Here is an 18074-nt window from a genome sequence, read left to right as displayed (position 1 = left end):
CTAGTATATAATTTAAATGCAAACAAGAGCATTCGCAATTTTCCTTTCTTCTGAAGTGCCAAGGAGAATAAACATGCACTAAAGCATTTCTGGCCTCATCACTATCTGTACCCTGGTTAAACAATCAGTGCTTCTGCAGATGCTCGCAGGAAAATCGGGAGCACTCCTGCTTCCTCCATCCAGACAGTCATGCTGTTCTGGCAGCACACACTCATAATGGAAACAAAATTGCTTTAAATAATCAAAATACACAAGGCACTTTTCCCCCCCTGAGTGATTGGAAATAACCCTGACAAATGCTTGCATTTGGTAAATTGTGAGCTAGCCAAGTTACGTTTGCATAAATATAATGAAAAACATTTTTTAAAAAATTTAGTGAGCACATAAAGCAAAGCATTCTCTTGGTAATGAATTTCTTTGACAGATAAACCATCAGCCATGCCAGGCAACTTTCTGAAGGTGACTTCCTATGTGCTTAGGAGGGGAGGGAGAGGGGAACCAGAGAAAGACAGACAGACAGACAGACAGACAGAAAGACAGAATGATGTGACAAAAAGAGGGAGATAAAGAATGTGAGAAAGAGGAGAAAACAGATGGAGAGGAAAGAGAGAGATTATACATACACTGTACATACAAACAGAATTGTGCAGTATTGTAAAAATGACAGGAAGTCTTACAACTAAAGAGAGGTAGAGTATGAGGCTAGATACAGGAGAAGGCCCCTAGTGTTTTGGAAAGAACACAAAGGCTGTGCGATGCAACACTGTTGATATGGCATGCAGATCATTCATATTCCTCAGACATAGCTCTCTGATAACACCGAGATTACCTAGCACATAAACACATAATTATATTCCCTTCCAACCATCTAGACACCACACCTCAGCCGCACATGTAAGCAAGCCTCTGTGTGTAGGTGAAGCCAATTTGTGCATGGCTAATAAAAATGTATTTGAATAGGGAGAAAATAATTTCCTTCTCCCGGGTAATATGGTGCGATTTGCTATCAGACTGCTATGAATACACACAGCATCAAATATGTGGATGCCAAAGAAAACAGATATATTCAGAATAAAAGGCCAGAGGAAGACAGGCACGCATTTAGAATTTTCTAGATTCACACATCCCTAAACTAGGCACAGTAAGCTAGGAAAATAAGCACTGGCTTTGCTGCCTAAACAGGAAAACAACACTGAGAATTCTGTAGCCTTTAATAGTCACCAGGACTGGGCGACACACCTTGAACTAAAGGGATGCTATCAAAGTCTTTCCCAAACAGGCTAGTCATGTGACACAGGAATTTGTACTTAGGCCTATACCAAACCGAGAGGCCACATCCTAAAAGATAAAGTAGACCAGGAACAAATGGGTGGAGTAGAGGTGACTTTCTTTAGGGGAAAATTCCCCTAATTCTAAAGCATGAATTGTAGGAAGTACCTGCCTGTCATTTACAGACTGAGTCACTGACTATCATCTGCTTGTCCCCACTAGCTGCCACCCACCTTCAGCTGATAGACTGTGAACCGGAGACAAACCAAGACAACAGCTCTGAGTAGATAAACAGAGCAGGGACCAAGTAGACAGCTTGGGCTTCCCTCTGCGGCTGCCTGTCCTCCTCTGGTCCTCTCTCTTAGAGTGACCTCCCAGAAAGCACACTGCTAATCCAGTTTCGGTTTTCAGAGTGAGTAGGGATGACAGGCAAGACCTGCTACCAGCACCTGCCTTCTCTTCCCAGGAAAGAAACTGGCCTTCACTGAGTCTCTCCCGAAAGTCACCAGTGACTAAGCCGTTATGACATCTGTATCTGTGGCTCCTGCTTGCCCGCCTGTCAGGCCTTCCTTCCAGAAACTGCCCTTGCTCTGTTCCTTCACCAGATATTCCTGGTTTTCCTCTTGAACCTGTAAGAGTAACTGCACCCACCAATCTCTCCCAGTCTTTGAACATGGAATCTAAGTCAGATTCGGTCCCTTGACAATCTTATTCATTCTTTTGGCCATTGATCTGGATATGGGTTTTGAACTTTACCCTGCTTTTTCTCCAGAAAAATAGGTACTAACACCACCACAACCGCGCCCCCCCCAAAAAAAAACAACACAATCAAAACTGAACTATCTTCTCTCTCAGGTTTCCATTTCCTCATCTAACCTTTGTTTTTATTTTTAATTTGTATTTTTATTCAAGACCTTATGATGTGTACCCAGATAACCTAGTTTGATATATAGATTTGATATATAGATCAGGGTGGCCACAAATTCAGAGAGATCTACTTGCTTCAGCTTCCTGTGTGCTGGGGTGAAGGTGTGTGCCACCCAACTCAGCCTCTTTCCTACTTTTGAAATAAGTCATCTCCAAGCTTCGAAAGCTGAAATGGGATATGGCAACTTCCCTGTCTCTTTCCATACTCATTTGTAAATCACCAGGTCCTTGTCTGGGGGATTCCCAACGTTCCCAGTCTCTTCTTTAGCATTCTTTCAGCAGCCTCTTTAATGTTCTTTGAGGCCTTTCTTCATCCAAAGGGATTCACATATTGTCGACAGTAAAATCTTTATGAAATGCACTTTTGTTCGTGTTTATGTGCATTTCCACAGCTAAATGCATTTGCTCCAGACATTTGCTTTGCCCACACTTTGTGCTTTCCCAATGGAAGAAATGTCTTTTCTGTTAGCCTATCACTGCCTCTCCTTGGGGTCAACATTGGGTGTTGGAATCTAAGAGGTTTGGTGTCCCAGAGAGAAGAGGACATACAAGAAAGGCTTTACCAACAAAGACCTCTACATATGGCTGTTCTTTACATAAACTGATGTTCAAGATTCTTTGATTTTAGATTGCAGCCATTCCATTGTTGAAAGATCTGTAATACTGCCCTGTTGACTGCATGCTACAAAGTTCTTTACTAAGCCAACAGTGCCCTGAGATTTGAGGTTTGGAAACACACAGTGAAGACCAATAGGGACAAAAAAAAGTGAGATACAGAGAAGCAGCCAGTAGTTTCTGGGTGTCTTCGTTCAGATTTATAATCCTAGCACTTGAGAGGCAGAAGTAGGAGGATCAGGATTTCAAGGCCAGCCTTGATCACTTAGCAAGCTGCAGGCCAACTTGCTCTATGTAAGGCCTTGCAAGCAACAGCCAATACCAGATCAGCCGCACTCTGTTATCAGTTTGCCCTCGGTTCTTTCGCCTACCATCTACAATCATCCACCCACCCAACCAGCACTCCCTCCTTCCATCTCATAATATCCTGTGCCTGTCACACCCAGAAGATGCCCTGGGCCCACTGGCATACTTTTGAATGAGTGCTGCCCTCCGCTCCTATCTTTAGCTGGGCAAACAGGAACAGCTCGCTACGTGTCTGAATGTACCTGTTCTAAAATGTTGATGGTCATTCCAGACATGCAGAGCAGAAGTCCCATATTGGATGGGTGTGTTTTCAGGCGATGGCTGCACTGTTCACAGCATCTCACCCAGGAGGCTGTGAGTCAAGGGGAATCTGAGTCAGGTAAGGAGGAGGACACACTGCTAAAGGAAGGCCTGGGCCAGCCACAGGCACGCAGGTCTTCCCTTACAGTTATATCAGTTCATTAGTCCTCATAGCAAGGCCAAAGGTGAGCAGGAGGAAGGTCAGCAAGGATGGGTTTCCTGGAAGACAAACCCTCTGTCCCTTGCTTCATATATAGACCCCTTCCTCACAAGCTGGTCACCTCCATCAAGGGTGAACGCCCTTGATGGAGGTGACCAGAGTGTGAACTGATTGAGCCTCTTCATGCGTTGGTACTAGAAAGCGTAATCGGAACAAGGTATTCAGTAGCTGGTTGCAAGTTTGGTCTCATTTCTTACTTGACTGTGTGTGGCAAAAGGGAACCTTTAAGAGAAACTTTGCATTTCTTCTCTCTCCCTGCTGCTCCCCCACACACAATTTAATTTTAAATTTTGTGTAAATTGGTTCGCAGTTTCTTCTTTTCTATAAGAAGGTAGAGTCATTTGAGTGACAGTGTGATGTCCACCTTCCCTCAATTTCCAGGAGATGACTTCACCAGTGTTCTCACTAAGATCAAAGGCACCCTCACAACTTTCCTCACTCCGACCTCAGACTTTCCCAGGCATAATCCCCCTCTCTCCTCTCTCTGGGCAGGACAAGAACAAGACAGACTACATTACAGCTATCTTGGCTCACTGGTCTCTCCCCAAGTTCAGCCCCATTCGTATATACCTCCCTGCTAATTGTTCTTGAATTGCTAGATATTTTGTTTCCTGAAAAATGAAGTCACACTGCCTTTTTTTTCTTTTTTCTTTCCTTTTCTTCTTCTTCTTCTTCTTCTTTTTTTTTTTTTCTGGTGTTGGTAGTACAAGTTTATATTCTCAGCTTCTCAGGAGAGTGGAGTTTAAGGCCAGCCCAGGTCTGGCAATTTAATGAGAGTCTGTCTCAAAACAAAAGCAAGATCAGAGGATACTATAAACTAGCATGAAATGTCCTTATATAACCCCATATAATGAAAATGCATAACTAGGGTCTGGGGAGGTTGTTCCATAGCACTTAGTACCCAAGGGTGAGGAGGGAGCTCAGATCCAGAGCATTCCTGTAAATGCTGGGTAGGTACAGTGGCTGCCTTTAATCCCCTCAGTAATGGGTGTAGCTAGGACATTCCTGGAACGAGCTCACCAGCCTGACTAGCTGGAATTGGAACACTCTGGGTTCAGTGAGAGGCTCTGCCTTAATAAACAACGTGCAGAGTGACTGGGTTCAGTGAGAGGCTCTGCCTTAATAAACAAAGTGGAGAGTGACTGAGGAAGACACTCAATGTCAACTCAGGGCTTCTACATGCATGCATACATAAAAGCATGTATGTGCACACAACATGTGTGCACACATGCATGTGAACATGCATACATATCACATGTGCACACACACTAAAACTCCCATAAAGTGTGTAAGTAAAAAGTATCAAGGGGAATGGGGATATAGCTTAGTGGTAGATACCAGCCCACACAGAAAACAAATAAAAACAGTTAAATATTAAAGTTGAGGTGCAGTGGGTTTTTTTTTAAACATACATATTTTACTAATTACTTTGGGTCTGTATTTATGTTTGCTTTCTGATAATGGGTGTATGATCATGATAAGTTACAAAGTTCAGGGCATTAGTAACTCATAGCTCTGGAAAACCAGTATTTCAGATTCTGCCTGCCACTGTCAAGGCTAATGAGAAAAGTCCCATATCTGTCTACAGGCTGTGCCTATTTTTGTTTCTTGAGCTATGACTATTGTTATCGTTCTACAGTTTATTTCCCATAATTTTTGGGCTTTCCTGATGAACTACTTCACATGTTCTTCATAATTTACCTGAAATCCTAAAATGGAGGCAGCTCCCTCTGTCATGTACAAGAACAGGCCTAAGTGACAGACAGAAAATGAGTTCAGTCTTCCAGGGTTTCTTGAAAGTTGTCTTATGGAAGGCCACGGTTCCTTTATATAAGGCATGATTTCCCGGGTAGAACGCTAACTGTGTTTCCTGGAGAAACTGAGTTGTGTTTTTCTAAAATAGAAGTCCTATTTTGTACAGGGACTTTGTCTGCCTTGCTCGCTCTCTTGTGCTGCGGGGGATGCGGCAGGACAGGTGCACCATGAACACTTGTACATATGTTGGTAATGACACAATGTTGGTTCCATGAAATGAAACACGTGGAGCTTGACCAAGTACCCTAAAATGCTGTTTCCCTACACCATTTTCTGAAGGGAGTATTAACTACCTTTGGGGTTGTAAGGTAGATAGATTGTTCCTGCGGGATGTTTTCAAGGTGCTTAGGGATTTGGTTGAATCTGATCTCTGTTAAGATTCAAAGGGCATAGTGGAGGCTCTGACCTCTGGACTTAGCGGAACTAAATACTTGCAAAAACAAGTAAGCCAGTTTTTGGCCTAAAGCCTCTGGACCTGACTGAGGCTGACCACAATAGACTGGATTCTGTAGACAAGGAGACAGTCCAGTTGTGTCTCCCAGAATTTAATTATAAATTCACACTTTTTTGAATGTAGTTTCACCATTTATGAAGCATAATCAGGTAGACAGTCAGGTGACGTGTTGGGCATAAGCACTGCAAAGCTGGTTTAAATGCTGTAGGTCAAACAGTGATAAATCAGTGTCCCAGGGACATTTATTGTACCCTCTTCCCTTTTTAGAAATACCCAAACATTTTATTTTAATCGAGATGAAAACAAGGTATGTCACGGATGAAAATATCATACGCATTTTTGTGCTTATTATTTAAAGCAGGAAGAAACATCTGAAATCTGTTTGCTAACTACAGTACGATAGGAACGAGCCTGCAGGCAGAGTGTGCTGTCCCCTGTCTGCTTGCCAGTTCTGCTTAGTCCCAACGTATTAATGAACAAGTGCAAGCATTTGAAGAATCAGCATTTCTGAATTTGCATGCAAACTCTCATGCTGGGTAATTATACACAGAGCTGGCACTCAAATTAATTAAAGCTGATTTCTCTGTGACTGCAAACTGGTCATATCTCCCTGCTTTGCCTTCCTATGAAGTCATCACTCTACATTCAATGTGACACTTCTGTCCCTGGTATTCTCAGGGATGTTAATGTTTGACAATTGTAAATCCGGCGATATTTTGGAGAGCAGCTGACAATAGCTGGGTGGCATTCTGCTTTTATGGAATAAAGATTAAAAAAAAAAAAAAAGCTTCTCAACGCTTGCTTTGTAATTATCTCAAATAATAATGCAGACAAATTACACATATTGTTCTACCGGGTTCCCTCCCCTCTCAGATGACTCCGCCCACTTGATTAGAGCTTACAAAGAATTCATCAAACTTAAAAATTTTGTTTATTTGATGTTAACAAACAATTAGTCTTGATGGGCTTCGTCTTAATTTTGAAAAGGCTATAACAAATGGTGTTTTACTTTCAGAGCTCAGGCTCACACCATTCAAGATCGGGGAGATTAGGAGAGAGAGAGGCAGTGATGACTGCTAGATTTGATTAAGACTTTCTGAGTCCTCATCAAATAGAACAGAATTGAAACGGAGACTCTTATTTGCGGAAGAGATCCCTGAACATTAACTCCTAGGACAGAAGGCTTTCCTAGGCTCTTCTGCAATCAAGCCATCTCCTCTGGTTTCTCGCTTCCTCCGAACAAACTCCTTCTGCGACAATTCTTTTGAAAAGACATCCTCAGAGTAATTAAGGTATCATTATGATTCTCGTTCATAAATTTAAATCTCTGGATGTGGGTAGTTACCAAACATCCTCCGGTAGGGCCCCTGGAGAGGAGCCGTTGTGACATATCTCCCTCGTGTCACTCCCCGCCACTCAGGCACCATTCACCCTCCTCCTCGTTTTCTGCATCCCATGAGCCAGAAATGGCACAGACAGCTCCTGCCTGGGTTGGCTGTCTCTTTTGTAGAGCAAGCACCACACAATTCTGTCCCTCCTGTTCAGCATGCTGAGCCGCACTGCCAAGTTTGCCAAGATCTAGGAAGACATTTATAATGTGTCTCAAAGCTCAAGACAAGAACTGAATTGGCCTTACCTTATCAGGAGTCCTGGATCCACACAGAATACCCCGTATCAGCTCCCTTCAATTTGAGACAAGTGGTCCAAGAGAGAGAGTCCTGAGCCCTTCCCGGAGAGGCTCCTGAGCAGACCGGTCACAACACCAATACTGGGATCCTCTGAAGCCTGCCCTTCTGGCCCATCATGAATTTCCTACGCAGACAGGTGTCATATTGGCATGGATTTCGTTGCCAAGTACATTTTAAGAGATGGGCGTGGCTGCCATCATGTAGCCAGTTCCACTTGTCTTTAAACACTCTTAACCCTCTTTGCTTTCAATATTTCACTCAGGCAACTGGTGACTTCATGAAGTACCCACGCACAGGGCTCAGCTCACTGAGGTGTGGGAACAGTATCGAGAGTTAAGTAGCACAGTCATTGTCGTACACAATGCTCATAGCTACTGGCAAATACCTATTTGCTGAATCAGGATTGGGCTGCGGGAAGCAGGACTGGGCAGTTCGACGGCTTTCTGTTTGTTTCCTTTTTACAAACCACCTCTTTTAATTAACCAGTTAGCAAAACCAGATTCTTCTTTTGATATTTATTCCTTAACACGAAAGCTTTCATCATAAATGATTACTCCATTTCAATCTTTTTTTTAAAATTACAGCAAATGTTTACAAAACAAAAGGCAGAGAGACCCATAATAATTACAACTAAAATTACATTGCATATCTTGTTCATTTTGCTCTTAAATTATTGGATGGCAAATCAAACATATATGTCAGTTAGGATTAAAGAATGCTCAGTAGGCTCCTCATTACTTCTTTTTAAGAGACAACAAGTGTTCTGTTAACTTCTTGAAAAAAAAAAAAAAACAGTAATTTTCTTTTTCTCTCCTTCTTTGCTCCCCCCGCCCTACCTTACAACTGGAATAGTAGACAGTTGGTACAATCACTCAATAAATGAATTAAAATTTTTGATTGGAGTATTAAAATGTTTCTTAGCTGCATAACTGTCTTACAGACTTTTTTAAAATAGAATTTAGGATATGCCATAATCAAATGTGTTATCTGTTAATATAAGTATTTCATAAGCAAACAGCATTTAGAAAACAAATGGCTCAGGGAATGGGAAGGCCTGACATTGGCATATGATTTGAACCTGTGTTGTCAGTGGACTCAGAGGTGAGATTTTAATGTTCTCAAACCTCTTGATTCCTTGGTGACATTTAAATCAAGCAAATTTACAATTTTAAAACTTATTTCGTCTTAAACATCAAAGTTTCAACCAACATTCCTCTTAAAATAGAGATTTCTGCCAGATGGTGTGGCGCACGCCTTTAATCTCAGCACTCAGGAGTAGGGAGGCAGGCAGATCTCTGTGAGTTTGAGACTAGCCTACTCTACAGAGTGAGTTCCAGGACATACTGAGCTGTTACACAGAGAAAGCCTGTCTCGAAAAGAAAAAAAATGTAGAAAGTAGGTATTTCGTGTATCATATTGCATTTGCTTCAAATTGTCCTGTATACATCACAAAATTGACATATAATGACACTCAGCTAGTATTTGAGAAGCAAAGTTTTACAGGTATGTTTCTGATTACACAAGTGGAAGTTGTAAGTGGTACATATTAACTTGCCTGTAACCTACTGTGGCTTTCCCCTGTGTATAGAAATGATACAAGCTATGCATATAGGTGCACTCGGGAATCATTTCCTAAGTAAAGAATATGCAAATCACTCTGAAGAGAGCACACAACTCTCAGATTACTTTCTTATTTTATTGACTTTAAAGATCTATCTACCAATCATCTATAGTGTGTGCGTGTGTGTGTGTGTGTGTGTGTGTGTGTGTGTTGTGTGTGTGTGTGTGTGTGTTGTGTGTGTGTGTGTGTGTGTGTGTGTGTGTGTGTGTGTGTGTGTGTGTGTGTGTGTGTGTGTGTGTGTGTGTGTGTGTGTTGTGTGTGTGTGTGTGTGTATGCTACATGTGTGAAGATACCCATGGAAGCCAGAAGAAGTATCAGATACCCCAAGCTGGAGTTGCAGGCGGTTGTAATTGCTCACTGTGGATGCTGGGAACTGAACCCCAGTCCTCTAAAAGAGAAGCAGACGGAGGTAACCACTGGGCCATCTCTCTAGCACTCACTCTCATGCTAAAAAAGCTCAACATTAGTTTTAACCATTACATTTCTGAATAATCTATTCTTTAGTATGAATATTTTTTCTTTCTGAAAAGCTTCATAGGAAAAATTTAATCCCCATTCCACATGAAAGTTATTCAACTATTTGAAAATGGCTATCATTTTCCCCAAGTCGTCTTTTTCCCAGATGGAACATCCCTTTAATCATTATAATATGATATGGCTTTTAAGGCTTATCATCATGCTGGATGGATTCCAGTTTGTCTGTGTCTCTCCTAAACGTGGCAGTCAGATCTGAATGTATTACTTGAAATGTGGTCTAATTATGCAAAATCCAAGTGTCCTGCAGTTGCTCAGGACTCCTTAAAGTCTTTTATATTGAGGCCGGAAATGCACTCTGAAGAGGGAGGGGCATCATGATCGTATTCTTGATTCTTGGACTTTCACAAAACTAAAATGTCTGCCTTTTACAGAGAGAACCCTGCTTCATCAAGTCTCTTAGGTCTTGTTCTTGTTGGAATTAATGTTTTGAGTGGGAAAAATTAGTTATATGCCCATTCATATTAGAGTTCATCTTTGGCACCGGTCCAGTGTTCTAATTACTTTTGGTGGGTTTTTTTTTTTAAGCCTGACTTGACTATTCAATGTGTTTGTTAGCATATTTCATTGTGCATCATTCACTAAAAGGCATCTGAGTCGATTCTGGGTGTCAGACTGTGTGCTGGTCCCTGATGACACCAAGAACTCTTAAGAGGGTAAAGGCTGTCCTGGCGGGAGCTCTGCACACAGCAAGGGACCTGTTGATGCAATTGCAATGCCTTAGATGCTGTCTTCTAAATGATTAATATAAAAGAGGAAAAGAAAGCAATTGTATGTATCTTAAACAGCTCTACACAGGCTGATGAGAGATAGTTGGCTGGCCCTAAGTGGGTAAGAAAAGACTGATTTTACAAGGATGGTTAAGAAGCAAGTGAGAAACATGATGGATGGCTTTATTAAACGCAGCATCCTGATGACATGATGGCTTTAATGGTTGCTTGTTGAAGATTGAGGTTCAGGAAATTGACAGAACCTTCACAGATGCACTTGGTCAGTGTGTTTTAGAACTTCTACATTGTCTAAGCATCTTGCTCCAAAGTCTATTCCCAATCACTCTCAAGTTTGGGATCCCTACTTGTTGGAAACCAGAACGGCATTAACACCCGACTCTAACTTAGCTTCTAGAAATGTGTATTTTGATGGAATGACTTGCTAAATCCAGGCCCACACTCTTCTGAAGAAAGACTGTGGGTTTCCTGGAGGCTATTTTCTTCTTAGTGGACTTGTATTAATGTGTAATATCCAGCGTCGTCTTTTCTAAATGTTCTCTTTCACTTTATGAATTCCATGTAAATTTTCTTAGGGAATGATGTTAAGCTCAGGACCTACCTTGAACTCTTACCAAACATAGCTCAGCACTGATTGAATTTTCCTGACTCTATCCCGTTTTCTCTGGTATCGCAAACATATCAGGCAGAGCTGCTCACCCGAAATTCCGTTTTAGAGAAAGTACCAGCACTTATTTTGCCCATTCATTTCAGCTTATTGGGGTTCATTTGCTGTCATTGAATTTATTGGAAGGAAAGCAAACATTGAATTTGTTCTGTAAAAAGCCCTACATATAAAACACATCTCAAAAATACTCCTTGAATACTATCTACCTACCAAGTGGAGGGTGGGTGCGGGAGTCATACAGTGACATTTGTAAGGACTTAAAAGACAGTTGGGGAAAGCTTCTGAATCAGGGGCCAGGAAGTAACTCAATTGGTAAATGCTTGTCTCCATGCATAACACCTTGGGTTTGATCCCCAGCAGCTTCTGTAATCCCAGCATTGAGGAGATGGAGGCAGAAGGATTAGAAATTGAATATCACCCAAATGAGCTCAAAGTTAGCCTGGGCTACATGAAACCTTATCTTGAAAATGAAAAACAATACCCAAAACAATTACAATTCACAAGTCTAAATTACATTTGATAATAAAAGCGTATTGTAGAGCCTTTCTCCTTGACGATGTGGAGACACAGCGATGTTATGCTAATTTACTGCAGCTGGAAGACCATCCTCACTGAAAAATTGAAAAACCAAATTCTGATCAGTTACTTGCAGAAGGGCAATTATGGGAGCTGGTCTGGTTTCATTATCCAAGATGAGTGAGAGTAAAATGCAAAGCTGAAGCATAAATGATGCAAGGCATATGAGGTTTGAGCGTTCTTTTTGTTTTAATTATCTAAGTTTTCATTAGTAAGTGCTTTGAAATATATGATCCTGTTGTTGAGGTGGCTGTTTCAGGAGGAGCACAGTCGTTTGTTTTCTACTGTATTTTACTGTGATGTTGCTAATGGCTGACCTTATACAATTGTGTGCCAGGCATTTCAGAGATAAACATTTTCCTCACATTTAATTATTTATTATTAGTCTCGACTCTAGGATATGAGGCCATCATATCACTTCCTCTAAACAAAGGAGAAAACTGAGGCAGAAGGAACTTAAGCAACTTGCCCAATTCACACTGTTAACAGACTATGGGGCCAGAATTGAAATCAAGGCAGAATGGAGAGTATACACCTCTACTCATTTATTTTGCAGCCCCTAGATGCTTTTTGATAAATACCTTATATTCTTAAGTGTTCTTCTATGGCCTGTACTTCCATGGAAGGGAGATTAATTGTCCTAATCTACTTTATAGAGTTAAACATTCTTTAATGTCTTATCCAAATTGAGTACAAAATGTGTGGTTTCTGTTAGGATTCAGCTCAGGAGCGTCAACTTGATTTCGTCAGACAGGACGCACGCCACACGCATTTCCTCTCCTTCCCTGCATAGATGCCCGTCTGTGCTCATAACAAACTCTGCACTTACGTGTTTACATGTCTCCTTATCACCAAGCCCTAAAACACTACAAGCCCTAAAGGACATTTGGGGAATGAATCAATAACTGGGGCCAGTTCTTATCATTTCTTTATCATTTTTTGACATATAATTTTCCCTGCCAGGTACCAATTTGTCTCCTGCTGAGGTGAGGCAGAACACTGTCTTCTCTAGACAGAATTAATGTTCTCCCTGTTTATCAAACTAGAGAGGTAAAGAAACAGATTCATAGACTCTACTCAAGCAAGAAACTTTTTTTTCTTTGTGTGTGTGTGTGTGTGTGTGTGTGTGTGTGTGTGTGTGTGTGTGTGTATGTGTGTGTATGTGTGTGTCTGTGTGTGTCTGTGTGTGTATGTTTGTGTGTGAGTGTGTGTGTGTATATGTGTGTCTGCGTGTGTATGTTTGTGTGTGAGTGTGTGTGTATATGTGTGTGTGTGTGTATGTGTGTGTGTGTGTGTATGTGTGTGAATGTGTGTGTGTGTGTGTATGTGTGTGAATGTGTGTGTGTGTGTGTGTGTAGTAGGCCTGGCTTCAGTTGAACTCCTTAGCATGCAAGGATGACCTTGAACTTCTGGTTCTCCTACCTCTGCTAACAGAGTGCTGGGACTATTGATGTGCCACAATAACTCAGCTCCCCCAGCACTGCGGATTGAACCCAGAGCTTCCTCCTTGCTGTTCGAACACTCACTCTACCAACCGAGCTGCGTCTCCAATCTACAGGGAACGATTTTGAAAGCAAGTAAGTTTAAAAGTCTGAACCTACAATCTTCCTATTGATTGCCCTCACTTTTTCTCATTTCCTGGGATAGATGGGGCTTGATACTATTCTTCCTAAAATCTCCCTTGTTAAGTTATTTGACCTGAAGTTCAAACAGGAAGAAAGCCATAATGTTGCCACTCCAACATAAACCTGAGGAGAGAGCAGTCAAGGGCCAGCTAATATATTAACAGAATATTGCTATTTCTTTTTTACTTCAGTCATCAGGTACTCATTAAATGAAAGACACGGGGCAGGTGGGAAGCTGCAGACAGGCTCCAAGGAGGCTGCAGAGAGCAGGGCATATCACATGTGGCCACCAGGATTAAGTTTACTCAGCAGAGAAAAAAATGAGAGGCAGCCTGAGGCTCATCACCAACCATACTGGAACCTGAGTGCATGTGAGCTCTTAGACCTAGAGACATCCAGTGCAGCAGTGAGTTCTTGGGCAGGGGGAATGATGTACTATCCCAGGTTTGTCTAGTAGGAATATTTTATGCTTAAAACAAAACAAAAAATTTTAGGCTTGCCTTTTCATGGAACGGCCTTTTAAAAATATTCTTACCCCAGAGGTTCAAATACCAAATGCCTAGAAAGGCCAAGTGAGTTAAGAATAATGAATAGGAGACTGGGCTCTGGCAACAGGGTTCTGGTGCCCCTTAGGCATGGGGATCTGGGCCTGAATCTGCCCATTTGAGCCCCCCCTTCAGACTTTCAGGTCCATCAGTATACTGGGCAGTCTTTTACAATTTACTTAAAAGATTATTAGAAACATCAAGAAAATCACACTGGGTAAGACAATTTGCAAATCAATCCTACTCCCACTAGCACCATCAATTTTCATTTGCCCAACAATTCTGTGTCTGCTGTACCCTGCATTGCCTGTAGTAATCAGAAAAGGGGCACAGCATTCAAGGAACTGGTCCATCAATGCTGGGTACAGACTGGTTGGCAATTCTGCTATCCCAAGTAATCTAATCTATTTGAGTAACTGGATCTTTGTTTGGCAGTAGGATGAATATAAACACTTTCAAAATACGTTATTTAATTTGGGCTTAAATACACTTATATATGTAAGGCTGGGAGAAAGTGGCTTGAAAAATACGAAAGACACCTTGCCCCAGTCTAAATAACTCTTGCTAACCGAAAGCCTTAAAAATAAAATAAGAGTAGACATTATTCAAGTATATTGGTATGTATAATCAAAATAGTCTTTATTTTTAAATTATTGTTTCTTTTCTCCACCGAAAAGATTCTCATGCATTCACAGGAGTTTTGGCTAATGCTTTGTTTAGCCTTACCCAATCTCTGTGCTAAACAAACTAAACAGAGCTGAGCCCAGTGAGCACTAGGGTGGGTGTTAGTGCTAACCCTAACCACCTCAGGTTCCAGATAAAGGGCATGACAGCCTTGGGCCTGAAGTGGCAGAATTTTGCCTTCACCGAGAGCCAGGAAAGGAGATTTATCTCATCTGTCTCCTAGGAGGTTGGTGTGACCCTGCCAAAAGGCTGTCTCACCAGTCTTCTGCACTTGGACAGGACTGGGGGTTTTCATATCAAGTACTTGGACTCTCCACAGCTTGAACTCTCTTTAAGAAAGCAAAAATCTGCAAGAATCTCATAACTGTTGCCTCGATGTCGGTCAGAACTTCTTCAGAAGCAGCTTCCTACCAGTCAGGTCTCATCCAAGTACTTCAGAAAGGACTTCACCTCATCAGCTGTGGTGGAGGCTTCCATGGCAGGCGACTCAATGAGGTTCAGATTAAACATGGGGAACAAATCTTTTGAAGTCGCATTCTGAGTCCACTGAGCAGCAGGAGTAAAATGAGTCACGTGCTTCCTGTAATGTTTGACTATATGTCTTAGGGAACCTAGCAGGAAAAGTAGGCTTTCGGGGGTGAGGGTGGGGGGTGGGGGAGTGAGCAGAAGAGACTGTACCAGGAAAGGACACATCTTGAAAGAAGAGAAGGGAGCTGCCAGCTCTGTGGTTTTTAGCTGGGGATACTAAAGAAACAACAACACCCCAAACAAACAAATCCAGGAGCCTCTGGACAGGTAGCTAAAACAATTCCCTTTATATTCTATAAATCCCCTACACACACACACACACACACACACACACACACACACACACACACACTCACACACACACACACACACACACTCACACACACACATCTAACCTTGTGTCTGGTGGTGAGCAGTGGGTAGATCCCCACATTTACATAGGGAAGAAGGCTTCAAACAAAGGTGGAAGGGATGGCTCCTGTTATTAATAGTGTGGGTCTCAGCTAGAAAGAAGGAAAAATAATTTGCTTCTCTTGTTCATTCTGTCCCCTTTTCTTTATCCTCTCAGCCTTGTGAGCAAGTTAGAGGGAAGGACCTTCATTAAGGAGGAATGAGAGAAATGGGGAAGTCAGTTTGCAACCTACTGGAAAGAGATGGTATCAGAAGATTGGGTCTTATCATGATTTTTTAAAATCCTGTCAGAATTACCCTCAAGAAAGTTTCATAATCTCAATCTGGTAAGCGAGCAATTACCATCTATGAGATTAGATTGCTTAAAAATGCTAATTTAGTCCAGGCTTCAAACACACATTTTTTTCCCTGCCTTTTCTGACCTATACCATCACTCCACCCCAAAGCCATTCTGAAAGTTTCATTGCTCTGGCTCACCCACACAGACCCCCTTGTCAGTCACCTCTGCATGCAGGTAGCATATGACAGTAGAGCAAACAGTCCTCCTAGGAGGTGTGGCTTTTGTCATACTGCACAAACAGCACCATCCTTTGTTTTCCACCCTTTCATTTAAATCTCAAGATTAGAGGTGAAGATGTTTTGAAAAGCTGGGGTCTTAAGGAATATTTTCTTCCTTTACAAACAGATTAGATGATTGGAATTTCTTTCCCTAGGTAAAAGTCTCTACCAAAAGCCCTGGAATTTTAGAAGGAAACAGTGTGTTACATATTTCTGAAATCTGGATATATATTAAATATAGTCAGTGCTTAATAAATCTATGCTGAATAAGAGAACAGTCTTTAGAAAAATCCACCATTCTCTTAGATGGTCATTCAACATGCTTAGAGGTCAGAGACAGGAAAAGAATTGTGAAGCAAACCCTAAGTAGTCTAGGCAGGCAAAAGTGCAAACTTGCCAAAGTTTAGCTTACTGTAAGAGGAAGGCAGGCAAAGGCTGCTGTGTAACTGAGGCCATGAGCTGACACAGACCACTGTGCTAAAAGTTACTTGAAAACATTCTGTGCAAAGCTGCGGTTTTTAGCAGGAGTATGGACTTGCTTTTTGGAGGGGGGAAGCCCAGGAATGCTCTTCACCCTATCCTGAGAAAAATAGACATTCACATTAAGTAGGAAGATTTCGATCTCAGGCAAACCTACATCCCAGGTTAAGAAACGTCATCAAGATGATGTCTTTGAATGGTGACCTCCCAGGTGCAAAACAGGCCTCTCAAGGAAGTCTCTGTTCAGGTTCAGAACAAAAAGCATCTCTCCGGCATACTGACGAATTCCATCCATTCCACAGGGCTGAACTGAAAGAAAGGAGTCTCACAGCGCGCCACCCCCTCTCTCTAGAGCTTGCAGAATGTTCGACAACACCCCACAGAGAAGATGACTCACACAGCTGGATTATGGTCCAACCCTTAGCTCTCATATCTAGAGAGAGACACACAGTAGGTTCACAGCACACGTTAAATTCAGCAAAAGGATGCAGCTTGTGCCTTGAAGCTTCAACTACTTGCTAAATCCATTTAAAGAGACGTTGCTGTTAATAACCAACCTTTAAAACGCTTTGTCCTGCATCTCAAACGTAAGCTCCTGGGATTTCCGGAGACCCAGAGGTGGGGCACTACTTGAAGCCAAGTTACCCTTCCTTTCACTATTTTTGCTTTAATTAATGCCTGAATTTGTGGGGTACGGGGTACACGTTTGTGTGCAGTGAACATGTCCACGCACATTCGGGTCAAAGGAGACATCAGGGGTCCTGCTCTATCCCCTGGGCCCAGCCAGAGCTCTGTGTTTTCAGATAACCTGGCGGCCAGCAAGCCCCAGCAATCCTCCGGTCTCTGCCTCCTTCAGGTCTCCGTTGCTGCCCTCCCCCACGCCCATGTGCTTGGGTTACAGGCATACAGGCACACCTTTGTGTGGGTGCTGAGTGTCTGAACTCAGCTCTGAGTCTGTGCCTGCCTGGCTTTTCTGTTGTTTGTTTGTTTGAGAGAAGGTCTCTCTGTGTAGCCCTGGCTGACCTGGGGCTCACTTTGTAGACCTGGCTGGCCTTGAACTCCGAGATTCTCCTGTCAGTGCCTTCCAAGTGCTGGGATTAAAGGTGTGAACCACCACCCTGGCTCACGGCTGGCATTTTATATGGGTGCTGGAGTCCCCAGTGTGGCTATGTAAGCTAGTCCAGTAAGACGTCTTCCCCACTGAGCCATGTCTTCTCTGCTCTTCATCTCTTCCCCTGGCAACAGCGTTCTTCCTCTAATAGTTTCCTTATTGCAGTGGCAGAAAGAAATGTATGTATTTCTAACTGAGCCAACCAGTTAGAACCAAAATGCGTTTGTAGCCAAACAGATGTACTTCTAAATTTTCCTTGCGTTCATTCACTGGCTTCTACACTATATTTAGGATCCATTGCTCATTTTCTTATCATCTTCGATTTCATTGCCTTTGTTTTACATTGGAGGAACCGGGGGTCAAATGTAACCCAGACTCTTTCTGTTCAAAACATGTTAAAATCGGAGAGAAA

General features: G+C 42.2%; 1 long non-coding RNA gene across 1 annotated transcript in view; it reads left to right on the top strand.

Annotated features, from left to right (window-relative positions):
- Nucleotides 1-18074, top strand: part of LOC118239511 — a 28841-nt gene extending 10767 nt beyond the window's left edge. The window contains exons 2-3 of the long non-coding RNA XR_004771943.1: nucleotides 13155-13297; nucleotides 16854-18074. This is a non-coding gene — a long non-coding RNA (uncharacterized LOC118239511). The remainder of the gene's footprint in view (nucleotides 1-13154; nucleotides 13298-16853) is intronic.

The sequence above is a fragment of the Cricetulus griseus genome (assembly GCF_003668045.3).
Source record: "Cricetulus griseus strain 17A/GY chromosome 1 unlocalized genomic scaffold, alternate assembly CriGri-PICRH-1.0 chr1_0, whole genome shotgun sequence".
NCBI classification, from domain to species: domain Eukaryota; kingdom Metazoa; phylum Chordata; class Mammalia; order Rodentia; family Cricetidae; genus Cricetulus; species Cricetulus griseus.
The sequence above is the reverse complement of the archived record's forward strand: the minus strand, read 5'-3'. Positions and strand labels throughout refer to the sequence as shown.